Source organism: Odocoileus virginianus, chromosome 15, assembly GCF_023699985.2.
Source record: "Odocoileus virginianus isolate 20LAN1187 ecotype Illinois chromosome 15, Ovbor_1.2, whole genome shotgun sequence".
NCBI lineage: Eukaryota > Metazoa > Chordata > Mammalia > Artiodactyla > Cervidae > Odocoileus > Odocoileus virginianus.
This window is the reverse complement of record NC_069688.1, coordinates 24,770,724-24,792,713: the sequence shown is the minus strand read 5'-3', so window position 1 is coordinate 24,792,713 and position 21,990 is coordinate 24,770,724. Positions and strand designations below refer to the sequence as shown.

General features: G+C 44.4%; 1 protein-coding gene and 1 long non-coding RNA gene across 4 annotated transcripts in view; one reads left to right on the top strand and one right to left on the bottom strand.

Moving 5' to 3' along the window:
* Positions 1-21,990, top strand: part of JPH1 (junctophilin 1) — an 88,330-nt gene that overhangs the window by 21,105 nt on the left and 45,235 nt on the right. The window lies entirely within an intron of this gene.
* Positions 14,749-20,472, bottom strand: LOC139038389 (uncharacterized). Its single transcript, XR_011491354.1, has 2 exons — positions 20,353-20,472; positions 14,749-16,613 (listed from the first exon to the last, which is right to left on the bottom strand). It is a non-coding gene; the product is annotated as an uncharacterized lncRNA (long non-coding RNA).

Sequence of the window (21,990 nt, the reverse complement as noted above, 5' to 3'; positions counted from 1 at the left end):
ATGGAAGGGTAGTGCTCCCCCGAGTGTGCTCCATCCACCACTGGGCAGACGCCAAGGGCTGCTGAAAAACCCCGGGTCCTGCATCTGGTAGTGAATTAGCACACCTCTGGGTGAAGCCCAGAGATCTGCCTTTCACAGACTGCCCAGGTCATCCTCAAGCCTGCTCATGTGTGCTACATTGAGCTGTCACAGGAACAAGGTCATAAAGCTTTGGGAGCTGAGTTTTTAACTGTTGGCCTTGGGGAGTCTTTGAAGGAATTGGAGCAGGGAGCCGTCTGCCTTTGAGATGGATTTAAGTGGGGTGAAGACTGGAGGCGTGGCAGTGGAGGTGGCAAAAACAGTCAAGGGTCAGGGTAGTAGTGAGCAAGGGATAAAATGAGCAAAAGTGGAAGAACTGGAAGTGGGGGCTGAGAGGCAGGCTTCAGACGTGCGTCTGATGCTCTAATGCCCCTGAATCACAGCAGAAAGGTTCGTTCATTCCCAGAATATGGGTGATTTATTTCAAACATAGTGAACAAGTAGTCGTTCTGGGTCTTGTTCTTACCATTACACTGGGAGTGAGGAAGTGGGATAGCAGACAAGACCGGAGCGTCACAGAACGCCCCAGGCTGGGTCTCCACCATTGTGTTAATTCACCTACTTTGCATGTTTTTTTGTTTCATTTTCAATAAAGGGCAGCTTTTTTTTTTTTTTTTTTTTGCCTTTGGCTGCTCTGGGCCTTTGGTGCTGTGTGGGGGCTTTCTCTAGTTGTGGAAAGCAGAGGCTTCTCACTGCAGTGCCTTCTCTTGTTGCGGTTCCATGGTTCTAGAGTTCTGGGGCTTCGGTAGTTGTGGCCGCTCAGGATGTGGGATCTTCCCAGGCCAGGGATTGAACCCATGTCTCCTGTATTTTCAGGGAAATTCTTAACCACTGGACCACCAGGGAAGTTCCCTTTGCCTGTTTTTGAGCCTTGATTTCCCATCACTCTGCCAACAGTGCTTCTTATAGAACTCAGCCCGTGAGTAAACCTAGTGAAACAGCAGTGATGTTTTGCTTTTCCAACTCCAGACGTGTCTGCAGTCAGAAGATGATGGATTGCAAGGGGAAATGCATACCTGTGTAAATTGTTCGAAACAAAATTGTAGTGAGGAGTGTCTAACGAAAACCGAAGCTGTTGTGAAGCACCCTTAGCAAAGCAGTAAACCTCAGTCATGTCAGAGGCATGTTACATGCTCACACATTCAGCCCTGCACTGGCCCTGAAGGGGAAGAGGAAATGTGAGTCTAACCCTTCCCTCTTCCTCCCACACACACATGCTTAGAGTTGATGGGAGGTAACTTGTACTCATAGGAAGCAGTTAAATAAGAGCACAGAGTAATTCGTTCAGTCAGCTGTTAGCACTCTGCCTCCATTCCATACGGGTTTTTGAAGTAGATTAAAATCTCTAAATGGTTCTTACAGGTATCAAAAGGAGATAAATTGACTGTTCATAAAGCAGTCACAAAGACTTTTTACTTGGCCTCATATCCTAGTAGTAGTTTGTTGCTATTGTTGTTTTTAATGTTACTGTATAAATTTGACAGTGAAAACACTTTTCAAAATTATGCTATTCTTGAAACTGAAACATTTGCTCAGTCCTGTCCGACTCTTTGTGACCCCATGGGCTGTAGCCCACCAGTCTCCTCTGTTCATGGGATTCTCCAGGCAAGAATACTGGAGTGGGTAGCCATTCCCTTCTCCAGGGGAGTTCCCTGACCAAGGATCAAACCCAGGGCACCCTCATTGCAGGGAGATTCCTTACTACCATAGCCAGCAGGGAAGCCATTCTTCTCACTCCTCACTAAATTAGAATAACCTTCAATTCATTGTTGGAATGATTAAAATGTGGTTCTAAAGTGAGCAGTCAGTAATGTTTAGTCCTATAAATGAAAACAAGGGGAAGAAGAGCTTGTTTAAAGGTTTCCCCTTTCTTTTGCTTTGGAATCTTCAGTAATGCATTCACTTTGTGGCATGGAAGTTCAGTCACTAAACTTTATTGTTTAGAAATTTTCTTTAAATTAAAGTTGCTATATTTGTAATTGTACAGGACCGCTGCTGTATTCAGTGCCTGGTAATACGACTTTAAAGATATTTCCAGGGAAGTGCAAGGCATTAGCCAGCAAAATAAAGAAAACAAGTCTTAGACATCCCCCATAAAGTGTCTATGTAAACATGTATGTATAGGAATGCCAGCCCTAAAGGAAGGCCCAGTAAGGAGAAAAGGAGGAGAGATTAGGCAGCTTGAATAAAGAGGTAGGGATTCTTGGTATAACTGGTGTGTCTGGTGCTAGATGGAACTGATCTAGAGTGATTTCATAAGGGATTTGAGCCTTGAGCAACATATTGTTGTTGCTGTTTAGTTGTTAAGTCGCATCTGACTCTCTGCGACCCCATGGTCTGTAGCCCACCAGTCTCCTCTGTCCATGGGATTCTCCAGGCAAGAATACTGGAGTGGGTTGCCATTCCTTTCTCCAGGAATCTTCCAGACCCAGGACTCGAACCCACATCTCCTGCACTGCAGGCAGATTCTTCTCCACTAAACCACAGAGAAGCCCTGAGCAACATTTTAAAGGGACACAAAGGCATGATTTGTCACAGAGGCAAACAAAGATTTTTGCCAGTTGGAGAAAGAAAAGCATATCTGATGATTCACAGCCTGAAGAGAAAGAACTGCTTTAAGGCAGAGAAGATCACCAGTGCTCATTATCTGTGTGCGATACTGCCCTGTGGCTTGCTGGAGTAATCTTTCATAGCCTTATTAATCATCTAATGTTCTATGTTCATGTCCCCTAACAACTTCCATTGTCAATAAAACCTGAAACAAGGTTCTTTCACTCTCATCCTACCACCAGGAGCAGTGATCCAGAAAGTTAGTAAATTTGGGGAGGGCAGTCATGGTGTTGCCCTGAAATTCCTCAAAAATTAATGCTGCCGATTTGTAGGCAAAAAATAAAAACACTAGGAAAGTAGGAGGCTGGAACTGCTGGATAGATCCCTGCTGTCAGATTCAGACTCCAGAGCTTCATCCCCTTTTGAGAAATCTTACCAATGTTTGTACAAAAAAATGCACTCACGCCCCTTCTGGATCTCGCACCACCCTGTGACATGTTTAATCTCAGTGTTTTGCTTTGCAGTGGTGTAGAGAGCAGCTGAGTCAAGGTGGGAGAGAAAGGAGAGCAATTAGACAAGGGGGAGTGCTGCCTGTTAAAGGAGCCTAAAAGCACCAATCAGGTCTTACACAACACACAAGTGGAAAGTGTTTCAGAGTTCTGAGGAAGTCAGTAACATGAGCAAGACAACATGTGAGGGGAGAGATTCTAGCTGCCTTGTGCCCAGTGGGGATTGCAAGCAGCAGAAGTTGAGACAGGACCATCAGGACATGAATACGTCAGTACAGGCAGAAAGGACTGGGTCCTTGAAATTTATAGAGGAGAACTCATCATGTATACGAGCGATTGTGTAGAAGGGAGTTCAGGCCCCGAGGATCTTAGCAGAGTTAGCTGAGAGCACAGAGTTGGCTTAGACCGTGAACGATGATGGAGACATTCTGGGGAGGAGCTTTCAGTTTATGGACATTCAAGGAGGAACAAAACAAGAGATGAGATTTCTCTAAGAACGGCACTTTGAAGCCTTGTGCATTTAAGAGCTTCCAAGGAAACGACAGCGTGAGAATCAAAGATTTGCGTTGTCATTTGTAACAAAGGCATTAGGAAAATGAATAGAGAGGGCGGAGGTAGAGAAATTCATTAGGAAGTGTCGGAAGTAGTGACCCGTGTTTGGGAAGCAGGGAATTATTTTATACTAAGATAAGATACTGAAAAAGATTTGGTTATGGTTATAGCTACCATCTCTATTTGCATAATTCCACTGTCAGAAATCAGATTAGCACCTCTGTTTCGTTTTTTAATTTTTCTTCTTTTTTTTAACACGAAAAACATTTTGTATTGGGATATAGCCAGTTAACAGTGTTGTGGTAGTTTCAGATGAACAGTGAAGGGACTCAGCCATACATAGACATGTATCCATTCTCCCCCAAACCCCACTCCCATCCCAGGATGGCCTGTAGCATTGAACAGAGTTCCATGTGCTAGACAATGGGTCTTTGTTGGTTATCCATTTTAAATATAGCAGTGTGTACATGACTTTCCCAAGGTCCCTAACTACACCTTCCCCCTGGCAACCATAAGTTCATTTTTCTGTCTGTAAGTCTCTTTCTGTTTTGTAGATACATTCAGTTGTATCATTTCTTAGATTCCACATATAAGGGGTGTCATATGATATTTCTCCTCTGTCTGACTGACTTCACTCAAATTTTTATTCTATTAAGAGACTAGTCATCAAAATATCTAGATGATTAGCTATACCCTAGTCATAGCTCTCATTAACTCATTAACTTTTCATGCTGCCTGGTGTCTTTAACTAAGTCCATAGAAGAGAATGAAATTAATATCCATGATTTTCTTTGCCAGATGCTTAGAAAAAGGCATCTTTCATTTTTTCCCTATTTGAAACATGACTTTTGTCTACAGATTTATTTATAATCATCAGCTGGGAAGACTACATTTAGTAAGAAATACTCAAACAGAAAAATAAATCTGGTTATACCTTTATAAATTCAGTGAAGTAAGCCAAGGAAAAAGTTCTTTTAAATAATGTAGTAGTGGCTAATTATAGGCTTCCCATGTGGCTCAGCGGTAAAGAATCCACCTGCCAATGTGGGAAACGTGGATTCAGTTCTGTCAGATAGATCCCCTGGAGAAGGAAATGGCAGGCCACTCCAGCGTTCTTGCCTGGGAAATCCCATGGACAGAGGAGGCTGGTAGACTGCAGTGTGTGGGATTGCAAAGAGTTGGACACGACTGTGCGTGCAAAGAGCACAGCATGCACACACTAGTAACCAATTATCATACATGTTTCAGGCATTTTTCCTGATAAAATTTGTAGTTATATTTGGAAATGGTTTTAAAACTATGTTAAAATGTGACCTGTGTTACAAAAAATAAGTATGCAAAATAAAGAAAAGAGGCACATGACTTACATGAAGATACATGCCTGAACAGTGTGAAAACTCTGCAGTGGCGGATTTAAGGCCCCAGCCGTATCGTCCCCGGTTTACCTGTAGAAGGACATTAGTAGGCATGTTCCCCGTGTGCAGTAGGGAGGACAGAGAACAGAGAGTGAGTTAGAAATCCTGAGAAGAGCACTTGTGTTCAGCTTAGGATCCAAACCAGGAGAGTGCTCTGGAGGTTCGTTTTGTGTTAATAATGTTCCATGATACCATCTAGGGCTTCCCAGGTGTCTCTAGTGGTAAAGAATTTGCCTGCCAATGCAGGTGACAAAAGAGACATGGGTTCAACCCCTGGATCAGGAAGATCCCCTGGAGGAGGAAATGGCAGCCCCCTCCAGTATTCTTGCCTGGGAAATCCCATGGACAGAGGAGCCTGACCAGCTACAGTCCATGGGGTTGCAGAAGAGTTGGAAATAACTAAGCATGTGCACACACACACAGTGATAACAGCGACATCTTTTCTTTCTCTGGCCCCCACTCTTAACTCACTGTGGATTTGTTTCGTTTGATCGCCTCTCTGACTTGTAACAGAAAATCCACCTCGTCTTCAAGAGCTGACGTGTCCAGGGGTCCAGTCCAGGCTTCCTGCATACCCTTGGCAAGTCCCTGCTTGAAGGGCCTCTCTTCAGCAGAATCTGACCCACCAGCTGAGAAATCACGGCTCCTGCTAGAAACAGGCAGGTGTGGAGGTGCTTCCTGAGGTGCCAGGGCCACTGTCGAGCAGTCTGGTTTTTCCATTGAGAAGAAACTGGTTACTGCTTCTACTATGTCAGCAGATTTTCTTAATGCTCATACAACAGGATGATGTGAAAAGGAAAAATATTCCTAATTAAACCATGATCTTTTAAGTGAATCAAAATATAAAATTGTTTAAATCATAAACTCTTCAGAGATAGTTTATTCTTTCAACATTAAGGGTTACATTGAATCACGCTTTATAATTTTTGTCTCTATGAGGACTCTGAATTAGCCAGAGAAGTGAAAGTTTAAGCTTTTCAAGTCATAGGAATTAAGGAGGAATATCTTTGTAGAAAAAAAAAAATGAAATTTCTAGGCAAATTGCGATGTTTATGGTTTCTGCACTGAATAGGTGTAAAGACCTTTAGGAACTTAAGGTAGTCTGTGCAAAACTAGATTTTCTCATGACATTTTCAGGATTTTTTTCCTTCCAGTTTTTCTGTTCCTCCTTTCTCCCATCTGTTGCATCTCTGATTAGTGTGAAATTCTTCTCACTTAAATTCTAAATAATCTTTAGAAGTCTGAGTTAATAAACACTGAACCAATGAGCTGTAAAGTCATACTTTTCCTCATAGTTGAGCACAAATCTAAAGCAAGCTAGAACCATTTCCAGTAAGAACTCTGAGGGTGATACCTGGAATTTTTTTATCCTACATACATGGAAAGAAAGTAATCTTCATAACCTGGTCGTTTTTAGACTTTAGAGGCCTATTTGATGCTTATTAATATATATAATGGTCTTCCCCTTTGGCTCAGCTGGTAAAGAATCAGCCTTCATTCAAGAGACACAGGAGACGTGGGTTTGATCCCTGGGTCAGGAATATTTACCCAGAAGAGGAGATGGCAGCCCACTCCAGTATTCTTGCCTGGAGAATCCCATGGACAGAGAAGCCTGTTAGGCGACAGTCCATGGGGTCGTACAGAGTCAGACACAACTGAAGCGACTCAGCACAATATATCCTATATAGCTACTAAAAACAATTCAGTTTTTAAGTCTTGTATGGAACCTGGCACAGGTGTCAAGATGTTGCCACTCTAAATCCTTGGTTTTGATTGCTCTGTCATCTTTAGGTTGGTAGTCTTTCTTAGAGATTTAGAATCCTCAGTACCAGGCTAAGATCCAGTCGGGTTTCTGACAGTTCCTTTATTGTGTGTGTGTGCTCAGTCATGTCCAGCTGTTTGTAACCCCGTGGACGGTAGCCTGCCAGGCTCCTCTGTGCATGGGATTTTGCAGGAGAGGATACTAGAGTGAGTTGCCATTACCTTCTCCACAGTACTACATACATGTATTTTTAAAATCTTTATGCTCAGATTACTGTATAAAAATTGTTCAGTTTAACAGAAATTCATTTACTAAAAGGTCTTTACGGTTCATGACACTGCTTTCCTAGGCCTCAGCTAGTAAACCTGATACAGCCAACAGTTGTTGACTACGTCCACGTGAAATTTTGTGAAAAGGCAGCCCTTGCTCTGAGAAATTCCATGTGCTAGGGCAGAAGGCTGAAGAGAAAACCAGCAGGTATTAGTGTGATGTAGCAAAGGACAGAATGTGTGAGAGCCCAACAGAGGGTCCTTAACAGCCCAGGGAACCAAGGGGCAGTTTGGAGAGGCCTTTCCAGGAACAGAAAGGGGATGATGGGCTTTCCGAGCCGAGGAAACCACAGGGCAGAGGTCAGGGTGAAGACTGGAGGATGGAGAGGTCTCTCTTGTTTCTTCAGCTCAGATGTTATTGTCATTTATGTCCACCTGGTTCCAGGGCACAGAGGGGCAGTCCAAGCTATTGGTGGGCCTCCCTGGCGGCTCAGATGGTAGAGAGTCCACCTGCGATGAGGGAAACCCAGGTTGGATCTCTGGGTTGGGAAGATCCCCTGGAGGAGGACATGGCAACCCACTCTAGTATTCTTGCCTGGAGAATCCCATGGAGAGAGGAGCCTGGCGGGCTACAGTCTTTAGGGTTGCAGAGAGGTGGACATGACTGAGCAGGTAACGCTTTCACTTTGAAGCTGTTAGTGGTTGAGAACAGACACTGCAACTGCAGTCCGAGTTCGTGTCCTGGTGCTGCCAGTGGCGTGTCACGGGCAAGCCACTGGACCTCTCCAGGCCTCACGCCCCTCCAGCTGCACGTGGGGGTGTGATGGTTTCTCCCAAGATTGTCTCCAGGGTTAAACGAGGATCATCAGTTTAAATGGAAAGTGGATGATGACGGTTTCATGTTAGTGTCAGTTCTGTTTTCATTTAGACTATCTCTCAAATACATGCTCTCTGTAAAGCAAGGGAGATTTGGTGCCCTGGGAGAGATCAAAATGAGAATGACAGGACCCCATCCTCCCGGACATTCATCACCAAGGGACAGAGGTGGACACATTGGCAACTATCCATGTGGCCGGAAATGAAATAAGAGCTCCATGGAGATGGAGGCAGTGTGTGGGACCATCACCCAACAGCAGGGTTTTTCCACGAAAAAGGAGGGATTCTTGGGAAGGAGAAGTGGGTGAAGAGTCTCCACTGGCCGCCCGCTTTGGCTCACTGTGACTCAGTGGTGTGGGAATCAGGGCACCCGTCCAGGCTGCTCTTGGCCCCATTTCATTCCCTGTGGTCGACTTCATCTCAGCTCTTCTCCCATCCACCTGAATGGCCTTCAGCTGCTTCTGGTGGAACTGAAGCTGGAGAGGTGAGTCAGGTAGGTGTCTGTGGTCGGCCTGAGAGAGGCGCAGAGAGAGCCAGGGCTGGAGCCTTCCTCTCTGGTGGTGATAAGTCAGCTTCCGGTGAGACTCTAGAGCCCTTTGCTGGATTCCCCTCCCAGCCACTTGGCTCCACCTGCTTTGTTGCTGTCGGTTCCAGGGACTCAGCCTTCTCCTGTGGTCAGAGGAGCTTTCTCAAATTTGCAGGTTCCATGACTTCCTCATTGTTTAAGAGCCCACCTTCCCACTGTAGGGGGTGTGAGTTTGATCCCTGGTTGAGGAACTAAGATCCCACATGCCTCTTGGTGTGGCAAAAAAAAAAAAAAAGATTGGCAGATTGCTGTCTCCATGGCTCCCCCAGGGTAGACCAGACAGGCCTGCACTGTGCCTGGGAAACCAGGTATGCTAGAGCACAGAGGCTAAGTGCAACCCCTGCCTGCAGTGGGAACCAGCCTTCGGTAGAGTCCCTGTGTCTCCAGGGACTGCCAGTCCCTTGTGGGGTGATGGGGAATGAGTGTCTGCTGCCCCCTCCCCACCGGTATCTTCCAACAGTTGGGTCCCTTTTGTCCTGTTTCTGACGGCATTATCTCAGGCAGGGGCGGTGGTGTGGGCCTGGCTCTGAACCGCAGTTCGAGCTCTGAGAAAATGCCATTGCCTCCTTTGGGTCAGTCTGGGCCTGGGCAGAGGAGGTTCACGTGGCAACTCTAATTCAGGTATCATTGCTGGAAGATGAAGCAAGAGGTGCAGGTGAGCTGGCTGCCTTGTGGAGAATTTCAGAAGGGAGGAAAGAGGGAAGCAATTCACATGAATCTTTTAACGTGATAGCCTGATTTTCACCCAGAGGATTTTCTGCAGTCTTTCTGTAACATGGCATGGTAGTACAGCACCCTGTCTAGTAGGAGCAACAGTAAGTCTTGGATGTCACTTTTCAGCCGAGTGGTCTCAGGCAAACATCTTTACCTCTCCTAGCCACAGTTTTCCCATCTGTAAACTGGGCGTAATGCTTAATAGTACCTCTTCACAGGGCTGGAGAGAGGACTCCCATGTGTTGGGATGGGGTGTTTGGAAGGATTCCTGGCACCAGCAAGTCTAAGCAGGTGTGTGCTTTTATTCTTAATATGGGGCACAGGGTGAGGTTTTCGGTAACGTTGTTCTCTTGCTGCCTTGTTGGGCATATCTGAGGATATGATGCCTTTTGAGACACTAGCCAGGCTTCCCCAGTGGCTCATTGTTAAAGAATCCGCCTGCAATGCAGGAGATGCAGGTTCAATCCCTGGGTCAGGACGATCCCCGGGAGGAGTTCATGGCAGCCCTCTCCAGTCTTCTTGCCTGGAGAATCCCATGGACAGAGGAGCCTGGCGGTCTGCAGTCCAGAGGGTCCCAAAGAGTGGGACACAACTGAAGCAACTTAGCATGCACAAGGCACTATCCAAGGTTTTAATGTGAAGTTCAAGTGATAGACATGCTCAGTTATTGGGTTTAGTGGAAAGGCATTGCAGTCATAGGTCTCTGAGAAAGAGGTCTGTGGAGATCCTTCTCCCAGAGGGCGAAGGATTTTCTCCTAATTCATCACATGCAGATGTGAAGAAAGCCCCCAGCCTGTGGTGACCAGGCCTCTGGGTGAGGTGCCTGAAGGCCGCCGCCCCAGGGTGTGTGTGGACTGAAGCCACAAAGACAGGTTTTTGTCATGCAGGTTTTTTTTGAGACCAGCCTGGCTCTCCTTTGTGTTTTGTCTGCCGGGGAAGTTGAAACAGCTTTGAGCAGAACACCTGTGTCTTTGTCCCAGTCTCGCCTTGCTAAACAAGATTTGATTGAACTTCTCTTTCCAACACAGTTGCCCACCTACTCACCTTGCATCTCTGCATTCCAGCCTCGTATTGCTTTAGGAGAAACCAGCCAGACTTGAAAGTATGAGAAAATAACTTTAGGTAGAAAAATTCTTTTTATACTACTTCTCTGTTTAATCAAAGAAAAACAAGTGTCTGAAAAACAAGCAATGTCTGTTACTAAAACCTCTTCGTTATAGCCTCCGTTGAGTGTGTCTGCTTAGGCGTTAAGAGGGACAACTGAAACCAGTCTCCTCTGTCTGTATGAAGTTGGGTACATTTGCCGTTTGGAAAATGACATCAGAAAAATAAAAAATTGGGAGAAGTCAGTACAGACCCATGTGTCGTGTGTACTGTGAAAATTCATGGAAGATCCAGCTTCCCCCCCACACTTTTATCCCAGTGAACACTGTCAGTGCTTCTGTGAGCGTGTACTGCCAGGGGTTCACAGGGAAGCCCGGGATAACCCTGCATCTCCAGCGGCTTACCCTCCCGTGGTAGAATGTGACAGGTCACCGTGATCCAAGGTGGAGAGTCTGTGCCTGGATCAAAGCAGTAGTTTTTCTGAATCTTTCCAGTTCTGCATAACGTTTAAAAGAGCAAAATGAGTTATCCTTTGGGGAGCGTCAGGAAAGGCTTTACAGGGAGAGGGTTGGAATTGGGTCTTGAACCACTAGAACTATTTGGGCAGCAGAAATGAGGGGATGTGTACTAAGCAGAGCAAAGAGTGTGAGAAAAGGGTGCAGAAGCTGATGTGAGGGCAACAGTAGGGCAATGGGGAACATCTTATCATGTACCTGCTTCCTGGAATGCCGCTGAAGGTTGGTGATTATTGTGCACTTTTTTTGGAGCAGGGGCGCTGCGCTGGGTCTTGGCTGGGTCTTTCGGGCTTCTCTCGTTGTGGAGCATGGCCTCTAGAGTGTGCGGCCTCAGTAGTTGTGGCTTAGCGGTCCCGCAGCATGCGGGATCTTCCCTGACCAGGGACTGAGCCCTTGTCCCCTGCATCGCAGGGTGGGTTCTCAACCCCTGGACCCCCAGGAAAGTCCCTCTTGTGCACCTTTGAATGAAATACCTTTGGAGGTATCACCTTCTTTAAAACCCAAAGCTCTGGTTACCATTATAAATCTGCTACACCATCTTACTGCTCTTGCAAAGCAGATGGATGTTAGCATCTTTCCCTGAAGAGGACCCTGCTGTGGGTGGTGGCATGCCTGCGATGGATACAGATGCCTGCGGCCGAGACTGCAGTTATGTGAGGCCCTGGTGATCCTTTTTGTCCTCAGTCCCAGAAAGAAATGACTGTCAGATCTGACTAAACAAATGCACCATCTTCTCAAATAAGATTTCTATAGAAAATCTATTTTCTACTTCTTGAAGGTCACTTGGTTTAATAGTTCCTGTGGTTTTAGAGTAGATGGATTTCTTTGGGTTGGTTGGTGGGTGTCTTTCATAATTTACACAGCAGCCTCCTTTCCGGTATCTGATCCACTCCCTTTGCCGAGCAACTCTGTGTTTGACACAGAACAAACTCTTAGGGAGCATTCCCACTCCATGCACAAAAGAAGTGCCTGGTTTGAAAGTCATTTTTTTAAGGCCAAGTCAGCTCTACACAGTTACAATATTTACTAGGCATTACCGGAAATGTAGGAACAAAAGATTATTCAAATAAACCTAAGGAGTGTGTCATTTCCTGACGTGTTTATTTAGGGCGGGTTAAGAATAACGCTCCCATTCACCTCTATTGAGAATTGTCCACAAACTTAACTTTCTTTTTGTTTCATCTTCATAAAGCATTTCCTTGAACACATGTGTGTTCCTTAATTATCTCTTGCCTTCTGCCTCTTGCTTTTTCTTGCCTTCTGCTCACATCTGCCTTCTCCTGTTTCCCATTTCTCCTACTTTTCCACTCAAAGACAGCGTCCGCCATCCTTCTAGGTTGGCCTGTTTTTACCATAAAGTCGTGTGTGTCCATCCAGTCCATTTGATGGATGCTGACCAAGAGCCTACTCCACGCCAACCTTCCACATGGTCACAAAATGGGTTTTCAGAGGCAGCCCTTGCCCTTTGGGTGAGACAGACAAGTAAACAGCTGGTTACAGGACACTAGAGCGGGTGCAGCTGAAATTCTGCCGAGGAGGGTGACAGGAGGCTTAGGGGGTGGGGGACAGCAGTGAAACCTGTCCTTGCCAAAGCCCTCGTCTCTCTCCCTCTCCCCTCTGCCCGGCTGCCTTTTCTAGCTCCCTCAGTCTTCCTCTCTCTGCCCTTGACATTAGGTGCAGACCTCTTGTTTCAGTACTTAACAGGCTCTAAGCATGTGTGTGTGTGCATGCTCACTCAGTCGTGTCTCCTTTGTGACCCCATGGATGGCCTGCCAGGCTCCCTGGCCATGGGATTCTCCAGGCGAGAATGCTGGAGTGGGCTGCCATGCCTTCCTCCAGGGGATCTTCCTGACCCAGGGGTCACACCCGTCTCTCATGCCTCCTCCTCTGGCAGGCGGATTCCTTGCCACTGGGACCACCTGGAAAGCCCATAGGTGTGTACTAGTTTCTTTAAGTCTAGTTCGTTCTCAATAGTTGCACACTTGGCAGTGCATAGCAGAGCGAACACGTCCAATGAACTGTGATTTCCCTGGACTTGGTTTTTTCATCTGTAAGGTGAGAATGGTGACTTAGAACTCTTACCAGGGTTTTTCTGGCTTAAAAAAATTCAGTGGTTATCAGTTACAGCAAGTGTATATTTGTATTGAAAACTATTTAGACATTCTGTCTTTATTTTGTGACTACATAAACATGGCTTAAAAGTAAATTTCTTGGGAGTTCCCTGACAATCCAGTGGTCAGGACTTGGCACTTTCACTGCCATGGGCCTGGATACCGTCCCTGGTCAGGGAACTAAGATCCTACAAGCTGCACAGCTCAGCCAGAAAAAGAAAACCATGTTAAAAAGGGAGGGCACATATACATGCCTGTGGCTGATTCATCTTGCTGTAAGGCAGAAAGCAACACAGTATTGTGAAGCAATTATCCTCCAATTAAAAATAAATAAATTTTTAAAAATTGTCCTAAAAAGAGAAAGTGAATTTCTGTAGTAGGAATAATTTCCAAGAATAAAAAGGAGAGAATATATAGTTTTTATTCAGGGTGGGGTTTTTTTTTTTTTTTTTAATGGTTTCAAATGCAACAGTTTGTTACCAATGCCAGAACAATGGACTTGGATAAAATGCATACAGGGAAATTTTGCTTCACTTTTGAAATTTACTCTTCTTCAAAAGTCTCTGCTTTCCGTCTTAAAAAAAAAAAGAGAAACTGAACTAATTGTTAAAATGAGTATGTGTATGAATGCAATTTAGTGACCTTTTCAGAAATCATTTTGAGATGATTTCAAGGATTCTAAGATAAGGATTTGGGTTACTCCTATATTTATGGCCTGTGGTTTTTTAAAGATTTTGACTCTTAGTTTAGGTCCTTAGGACTTATCATGATCAGTAGATAGCTTGTTTCTTTAACTGAACTTTTTTAAAAACATATATTTATTTATTTATTTGACTGTGTCAAGTCTTCATTGCAGCAATCACCCTGTTAGTTGTGACATGTGGGATCTAGTTCCCTGACCCGGGGTTGAACCCAGGCCCCCAGCATTGGGAGCACGGAGTCTTAGCCACTGGACCACCAGGGAAGTCCCAACTCAGAGCATTTATTATTAGATCACTGCTCCTGCATGCAGGAGCACCAAAATGTAACTGGGTTTTCTTTACCATCAGGGCATGTATCAGTTCTTGGAAACTGTAAATTCAGAATAGTTCTCTATCATCCCAGAACTCTACCTCTAATTGTCATTACAGGTGGTATTTGAGCCTTCAGAAACCTGCCTTGATTGTGTTTTCCATTTTATTTTCATTATAAAGCTTTCTTGTGAAGTAGTTTTTGTTTTCTAGGCTTAATTCCGTTTAGCTAATATTTATCAGTATTTGGGCAGGCCCTCGAAGGTTCATTAGGAAGACCCTATATGTATACACAGTATAATTAACCATTCATTTAAGAAAAACTGCCAAGTAAAGTTTTTAAAGCTTTTTATCCCTACTTTGATGAGATTCCAGTACAACAGGAAAAAAAAAAAAAAGGACAAATAAGCAAACATATCTGGCCAACTACATGAATTTTAGAGATGATAAGACATAAGCGAAGTAACCACAGCTAGGTTAGGGAGACAAAAGCTTTATTTAAGAAACAAGCTGCAGACAGTATTTTGAGGAAAAGTGGGAAGTATGTTCAAGACGAGTGTAGAAAGAAACCAGAGTTCATAGTGACCAAGGAAGTTTGGTCAAAGGGATCCACTGACAGTGGGTGTGAAACATTGCCAACCAGACTTGTTAGGTCAGCAATAGGATGTATTTTTAAATAGATCAGGTTATCGTAGTATGCTTATAATGGGTGATTTAAATTTTTTTTAATTTTCTTTATTTTTTGAATATGTGATACATGCTCACAGTTCAAATGTTTCAAGTTACAAAATGGAACAGACTGAGTGATAAACTCCCTCACACACTTGACTCCCACTAACCACTTCTCCCTAAAGATAACCAGTGTTATTAGTACTTCATAAACTTTTTCTGATAATTTATACACACAGATATACATTTTATTCCCTTTGACACAGATGGTTACATACCACAAGTCCATAATTGCTTTCCAAAACCTTTTGGGTGCAGATGGGTTGTAGAATTCAAAATTTATTGGATTTTAGAAAAGCAATATGGTCCATAGAGTATAAATGACATAACACCCCCAGGGGATCTGTGCAGCACTAAGCGAAAAAAGAAATTAATTCTCCAGGGAAACTGAATATTCACACCAAAGTAGGATAAATAAAAACCATGAATAGCCTCACGTCGGTCACATTCAGGTGTTACTGTCAGATACATTTCAACACTAAGCTTCCAAAATTACGATTTTTAGAGATTTTTAGGTCTTGGAATTATATAGGGTTATATAGGATTTATATATATATATATATCATATATATAATTATATATATATCATATAGGATTTATGTAGGAATTATATAGGATTATAACTGGAATCCCCACTATTTCCTACCCTGTGGTTTTTTTTTAATTAACAGTATGTATTAGAATTCTCCTTCTCAGTACAGAAAGAGCTTCCTCATCGTCTAAGCAATTAAAACTGCCTGTGTGCTAGATTTCTTGCAGAAAGCAGTTTAAACACATACAGTGATTTATGCACATACACCTGTTTGTATATAGATAAACAAATGTTGGTGATGAACAGGGGAGCCTGGCGTGCTACAGTCCATGGGGTCGCAGAGTCGGAGACACCTGAGCTACTGAAACGAGTCATATTTATTGGCACAGTTAAGAGTACAGTAAGTGAAGTGAAGTGAAAGTTGCTCACTCATGTCCGACTCTTTGCGACCTCATGGACTATAGAGTCCATGAAATTCTCCAGGCCAGAATACTGGAGTGGGTCGCTGTTCCCTTCGCCAGGGGATCTTCCTAACCCAGGGATCGAACCTAGGTCTCCCGCATTGTAGACAGATTCTTTACCAGCTGAGCCATCAGGGAAACCCAAGCACAGTAGGTCCAGGCCAGATTATTGACTTCTAAGTATGAGACTCTACACTTAAGCCACTTTTAAAAAAATTATCTAGTTAGAAATGGTAATAATACTAGTTTATGGGGGAAAAGGCAGTTTAGCCAGGTAGAACCATAATATGCCTTGCTACAACAATCAAGCAGTTTAGCCAATAAGAGTGTTCATGTATAATTGGTTCAGTGTTGGGATCGAGGGTGGTGGAAGGTGTTAAGAAGTAGAATTTAATTGTCAGTGTTCCTTATGGGAATTCTTTGCCCAGTGAAGAGGTTCAGGCTTCTCGGTGATATCATTACCATTGTTCTGGGTAGAAAGTTGCTGCTGGAGAAGGCAAGGGGCTGTTTAAATCATGGCGACACTTTTTGTAATTGGTGCGTGAGCACCAATGTCCGAGAGGAGGAGCAGTGGGAATAGCATGCGCAGTTGTCACCGGGCGCCGGTGTTCGGGCCCAGAAGTCTGACTAAATAAGGCAATGCCCCAGCAAGTCTTATCAGCGTCTGACCGGGATACGGGCTAGCAGCTGATACCTGGTGCCCGGCCGTGCCCTGCAGTTCCTTAGCTTCTTGGCAGATGAGCATCGATCCCAGACATCAAAAGCTCCTACCTGCCGCTCTCAGCATTGTTGTACCTGCATTTGATTTCCTGTAAAGCTTGAGTATGAGATGTTAAGTCCCTGGAGAGGAGAAAAGAGACAGTTCAGGGTACTGTTCCAAAAATGTGTTATGCATGTAAGCATACTTATTTTTAGTGATGTGTCAGTGGAGAGTTTGTTTAGGAGTTCATTCACCACCCCTGGCTCCCTGCAGCTTTTTCCCCACCACCCCAGCACCTCCCCACCTGGCCTGAGGTTGAGAGGCTGGCAGGCTCTCCGAGGCTGGGGTTCCAGGGAAGGAGAGATACCATCACTGCCACCCTTGGAGTCAGTGGGTGCAGGGGGAGGGGAAAGGAGGGACTTTTCAATCACCTGATCTTGGGCTCACCTCTCTTTTCATTTCTTTGGTCTCTGTGTTCTGCAATGTTTATACTCTACCAGTCTGTGTATTTATAAAAAGAAAACAGAGCATTTTTTATAGGAATCAGTCCAAGGGTCCAATTCTAATGCCAGCAAATGCCATTTTCAGTTCCTGTTAGTATTCAGGCCTGCAAACTGGCTCTAATCCAGGCTTGCTTGTACAGAGTTGAGGAGTGACTGTGTACACGTGAGCACACTGGAGGTTCCCCAAACTACTGACGGGGTATTATACCACCAGGAAATAGAACTTCAAGACTACAGTGATGGAGTGGGGGCAAAGCTGTGAGCTGGGGTCAGCGCCTCTGCCTGTCTCCTTCTGTGTCACCGCTCCTGCCCCGCCCCTTCCCCTCCGCCCATCCTTCCCTCTCCTCCTCTCTTCTTTGCTGAACCCCTTAGTGTAGAAGGTTGAAGGAATCACACTTGTCAGGTCCTGACTTTCTGAATGCAGGGCCCCCCTTCTCTCCCCTCTTCCCCTTTGTCTGCTTACCCAGGCCCATCCCTTCCCCTCCAGAAATTCTCAGTAATAGATGTTTTCATCACATGTTATTGATTCTGTATAATGGGAAAAGTGTCGTCTTCAATTTTTTTTTTTTTTTTTTTACTTTATATGAATGGCACCAAGTCACAGCTTATTTTATTTGTGGTGGTGGTTTAGTCACTTGGTGGTGTCCAGCTCTTTGTGACCCATGGACTGTATTCCACCAGGTCCTCTGTCCATGGCATTTCCCAGGCATGAATACTGGAGTGGGTCGCCATTTCCTTCTCCAGGTTATCTTCCCAACTCAGGGATCAAACCCGGGTCTCCTGCATTGCAGGCAGACTCTTTACCAACTGAGCCACCAGGGAAGCCCAAGTAGGTGGTGGTGGATTTTATTTGTAGTTATGCGTAATAGATTAGTAACATTCCTATATAACTCTTTTAGTTTTGTTTATATTTTTGCCCCTTGAGAATACTGTGTTAAAACTTATCCACTGGCCATATGAACCCTTGGGCTATTGGTTTTTAGGGTTGCATGGTATTCCAGGGCTTCCCTGGTGGCTCAGAGAGTAAAGAGTTTACCTGCAATGCAGGAGACCCAGGCTCAGTCCCTGGGTTGAGAAGATCCCCTGGAGGTGGACATAGTAACACACTCAGTATTCTTGCCTGGAGAATCCCATGGACAGAGGAGCCTGGCAGCTACAGCCCATGCGGTCACAAATAGTCAGACACGACTGAGCAGCTAACACTTTGACTTTCATGGCATACCAGTCTCTGCCTGCACCCCAGTTTACTCACCAGTTGACTTACTTAGTGATGAACATTTAGCTTGCCTCAAACACCCCATATCACAAGCAATGTTACCATCCACTAGCTTTTAAAAAGCCAAATGCAGTTCAGTAAACTGCCTTTCGTAAAATCTTACAGTACCTGTTTAAATTCAGACATATCTCTTCTAAAGTTCTTCGTTTAAAATGTTTCTCTACAGTTTAGAGCACTGCCACAGCATGAGTATTCTTGACATCTCTATCCTAATAAAGACCCAGATGAAATAAAAACTTTCTGATTGGAATACATTCCATCATTGGGCAGATAGCCACTGGGTCTTCTGTTTGAGAATAAGATATTCACATGTTTTCCCTGATAATAGTTTGGGTCTTTGGCAGGCAAAACTTGAAAGAAGGTGGTAGATGGGTCAGAGGGACTGAACTTATTCACACTCTGTAATTGAAGGTCCTGCCAGGTGGGAAGAACACGTGCTTTGGAGTCAGGCAAAGTCTTGACTCCACCTTGGGCAAGTTATTTAACCTCTCTCAGCCTTGTTTTCTTCATCGGTAAAAATAGGAGAAATTATGGAGACCTCCCAGAGGAACATCAAAAGGATTAAATGAGCTAACATATGAGATGGAATCTGTGTAACGCCTGACACATCGTGAGCCCTCCGTAAGTGGGAACTCCAGAACATCAGGAAAGTGTCCTCACCTCTACCTGGGTTAGACAGCCACCCAGGTGTGTTTCTGAGGGTTTCTAAGAGCCGGCGTGGTCATTTCTGTGTCAGCTCTCCCCGTCTTCCAGCCCATCCTGAGATCAAGGATGGCAGCTGCAGTGGACCCCTGGGAGGGTGGAGGCTGGCAGTGGGCAGCACCAGGGGTTATGAGAAAAGGACAGGGTGTAGGAGGGGGAATCCAGCTGCATTTAAGGAGATTTATCCCACGACATAAGATCATCAAAAGAGGAATATGAGGGGATAATGTGGACTGAGTGAAGTCAGGCTTGGGGTCGGTCCCACTGGCCACACGGGAGAGACAGGAGGCGATCTGGCGTGGGAAGCCAGGCCTGAGCACTTGGATTCTGGTGATCAAGAGAACACTGAACGCCTTTGATAAAGTCTCATGAAGACAGAATGTTCTTATCAATCTTAAGTGAGAAACTTGTCCACAAACACTTGCTTCCAAAGAAGAATGGGGCTATTTCAGTGTGTTCGGTCCTTGGGTTGGGTCTGTTCGCTTGAAATAATTGGGTAAACACATGTGTCCACTTAGTATTTTCGGCTCTCTTCACCAGATTGGCTCACTGGCGGATCAGAAGGGGTTTTGCTCCTACTATATTAAGGCAAGCCTTACATGCCCAAGTGACCACTGGTCACATTCTGATCCTGGGAGGACAGTGGTAGCAGAATTGGTTTGGAGATGCCATTTAATTCCCTGTTTTTTGTTTGTAGCTCGCAGAATTGTTGAGAATCTTTTTATCTGAATGGTCAGCTTAGTGAAAGTTCATTTTATCAGGGTTATGTGTGACTTAAATACAAAAACCAATATAATAAGTAAACAGTTATACAAGTTGGCAGATTCCCCACACATACATTTTCCTTCATGATGTGGAAGAAAGTACAGGCTCTTTCATGAAACTTACCCAGTTCTGATTCTGCTGTGGTCTGTCTACTTGGACAGACCACCACCTTTCAGAGCATGATTCCTTATACATAATAGAATAACAACCTTGAAGGGTTGTAGGGAGAGTCTAGTAATTTTGTTCATAAAGTGTTTCACAGAGTTCCTAGAATATGGAGGTTTAGTAGTTTCAGGGTAGTATTGTACATTTATTATCATTTGTGTATGTGCATCAATGCATACATTTTAGTATATAAATATTAAAATTTTAATTCTCACATTTCTCTTGGGCACTTAGGATAGTTTGCCAGTGCTGAGCGTAGCTCTGGAATATTTCCTGCTTCGTCACCCTCTGCTGTGTGGAACCCACAGTAGCCAGGGCACCAGCACCGTTCTTTTCCTTTCCTCCTAACTTTCCCTGTCCATCTACCTTTCCCTGGGCTGTTGCTGCTGTTCCTTCCTTCCTCCCATCCATTTCATCATTAATAAAGCGAATGGGTTTCCCAGGTGGTATTAGTGGTAAAGAACCCACCTGCCAATGCAGAAGACATAAGAGATGAGGGTTCGATCCCTGGGTTGGGAAGATCCCCTGGAGGAGGGCATGGCCATCCACTGCACTATTCTTGCCTGGAGAATCCCGTGGACAGAGGAGCCTGGGGACCTACAGGGGGTCACAAAGAACCAGACACAATTATGAAGCGATAGCATGTATGCAAGCAAGGAAGATGAATGCAATAGGAGTATAATTAACTAAAAACGAATACTTAGGCAACACCTAATAGTCTGCTGAAGAGTAGCCCAGTTCTTGGCAATCAAATTTCAAGTAGCCACTCCAGCACACAATGCATTCTGAGTCCCAGGAGAATGGCATGGCCCCCAGATTTCACCACCTGATGGCCGGTGGAGTGACATTTTTTCCCCAACTACTTAGGAATGTTAGTATTTTTGCATCCTGTGTAGCTCTTTCTCATGGCCTCTGCCATGCTGTCCCCACAGGTGCTGGTGCTGGGAAGGCTGGGGTCATATAATGTATACATCTTGGGGGGGGGGGGTGTGTACATGCGCGTGTGTCTTATCACCTTAACTGCTCTAGGCCTAAACTTTCTGATCTGCACAGATCATTTGGTTAGAACTGGATGACCTCTGAGATCTTTCTTAGTTTCCAGATTTTATGACATATGTTGATCTCATGATCAATAATTCCAGATTAATTAGAAGATTATAGAATGTTTGAAGACTGTGCCTAGCGTTAGAGATTCACTTACAAAAATAATCACCCGTCAATCCTGGAGGATGATTGGGCTTTATGATCATGTGTATAAACCTCTGTTGTTAGGCTTTTTGATCTATGTGATTGTAAAAGACATACAACTTCATTTGTCACTGTGCACAGATGATTTGACTGCTGTGTACAGGCCATTACTTAAGGTGCTTTATTCAAGTTATAGGGAAGTTTTAGTTAGAAGGTATACTCACCTGTCTTACTTAAATCTGATACCTCTAACTTTCTTTACCAAAGAAAATTTAGCAGCAGGTTTAGTAGCAAGACTATTATCACTCTTAAGAAAAATTAAAAAGCAATAAAGAGAGACCTAGATTTTTTTTCTAGAAACAAAAGTATAGCTTCTACAGTTACTGAATATTCAGGTAGAAGGGAACTTTAGAACTCTACTTCCCCAGGGGTCTTTGGCTTATAATTTCAGACCTGGGAGTTCTTGGGTTTTATGGAAGGGCTGTCAGTAGGAGGCAGGGGAAAGCTGAGGAGATGGAGATAGGTCCTTGCAAGCCAGAACATAGGCACGTTTGTCTGATTTCATATGGTTGGGGAAAAGTATGCCAAATTTTGATATAAGAATGAATTAGAATTATCATTCTAACTCCTCTGTTTTATAGATGAAGAAACAAAGCTCCAGCCCACCATGTCAGGAGCACAGAAGGGACAGATTTTGTGAAATATATTGATATCATGATTAATAATTCCAGGTATAATTAGAAGATGTTTGGGCTTTATGATCATATTTATAAACCATCAGTCTTGCTCTGAGAGGACTGGTGACTCAGAAGGTAAAGAATCCGCCTGCCAATGCAGGAGACACGGGAGACGTGGGCTCAATCCCTGGATCGGGAAGGTCTCCTGGAGAAGGAAATAGCGATCCACTCCAGTGTTCTT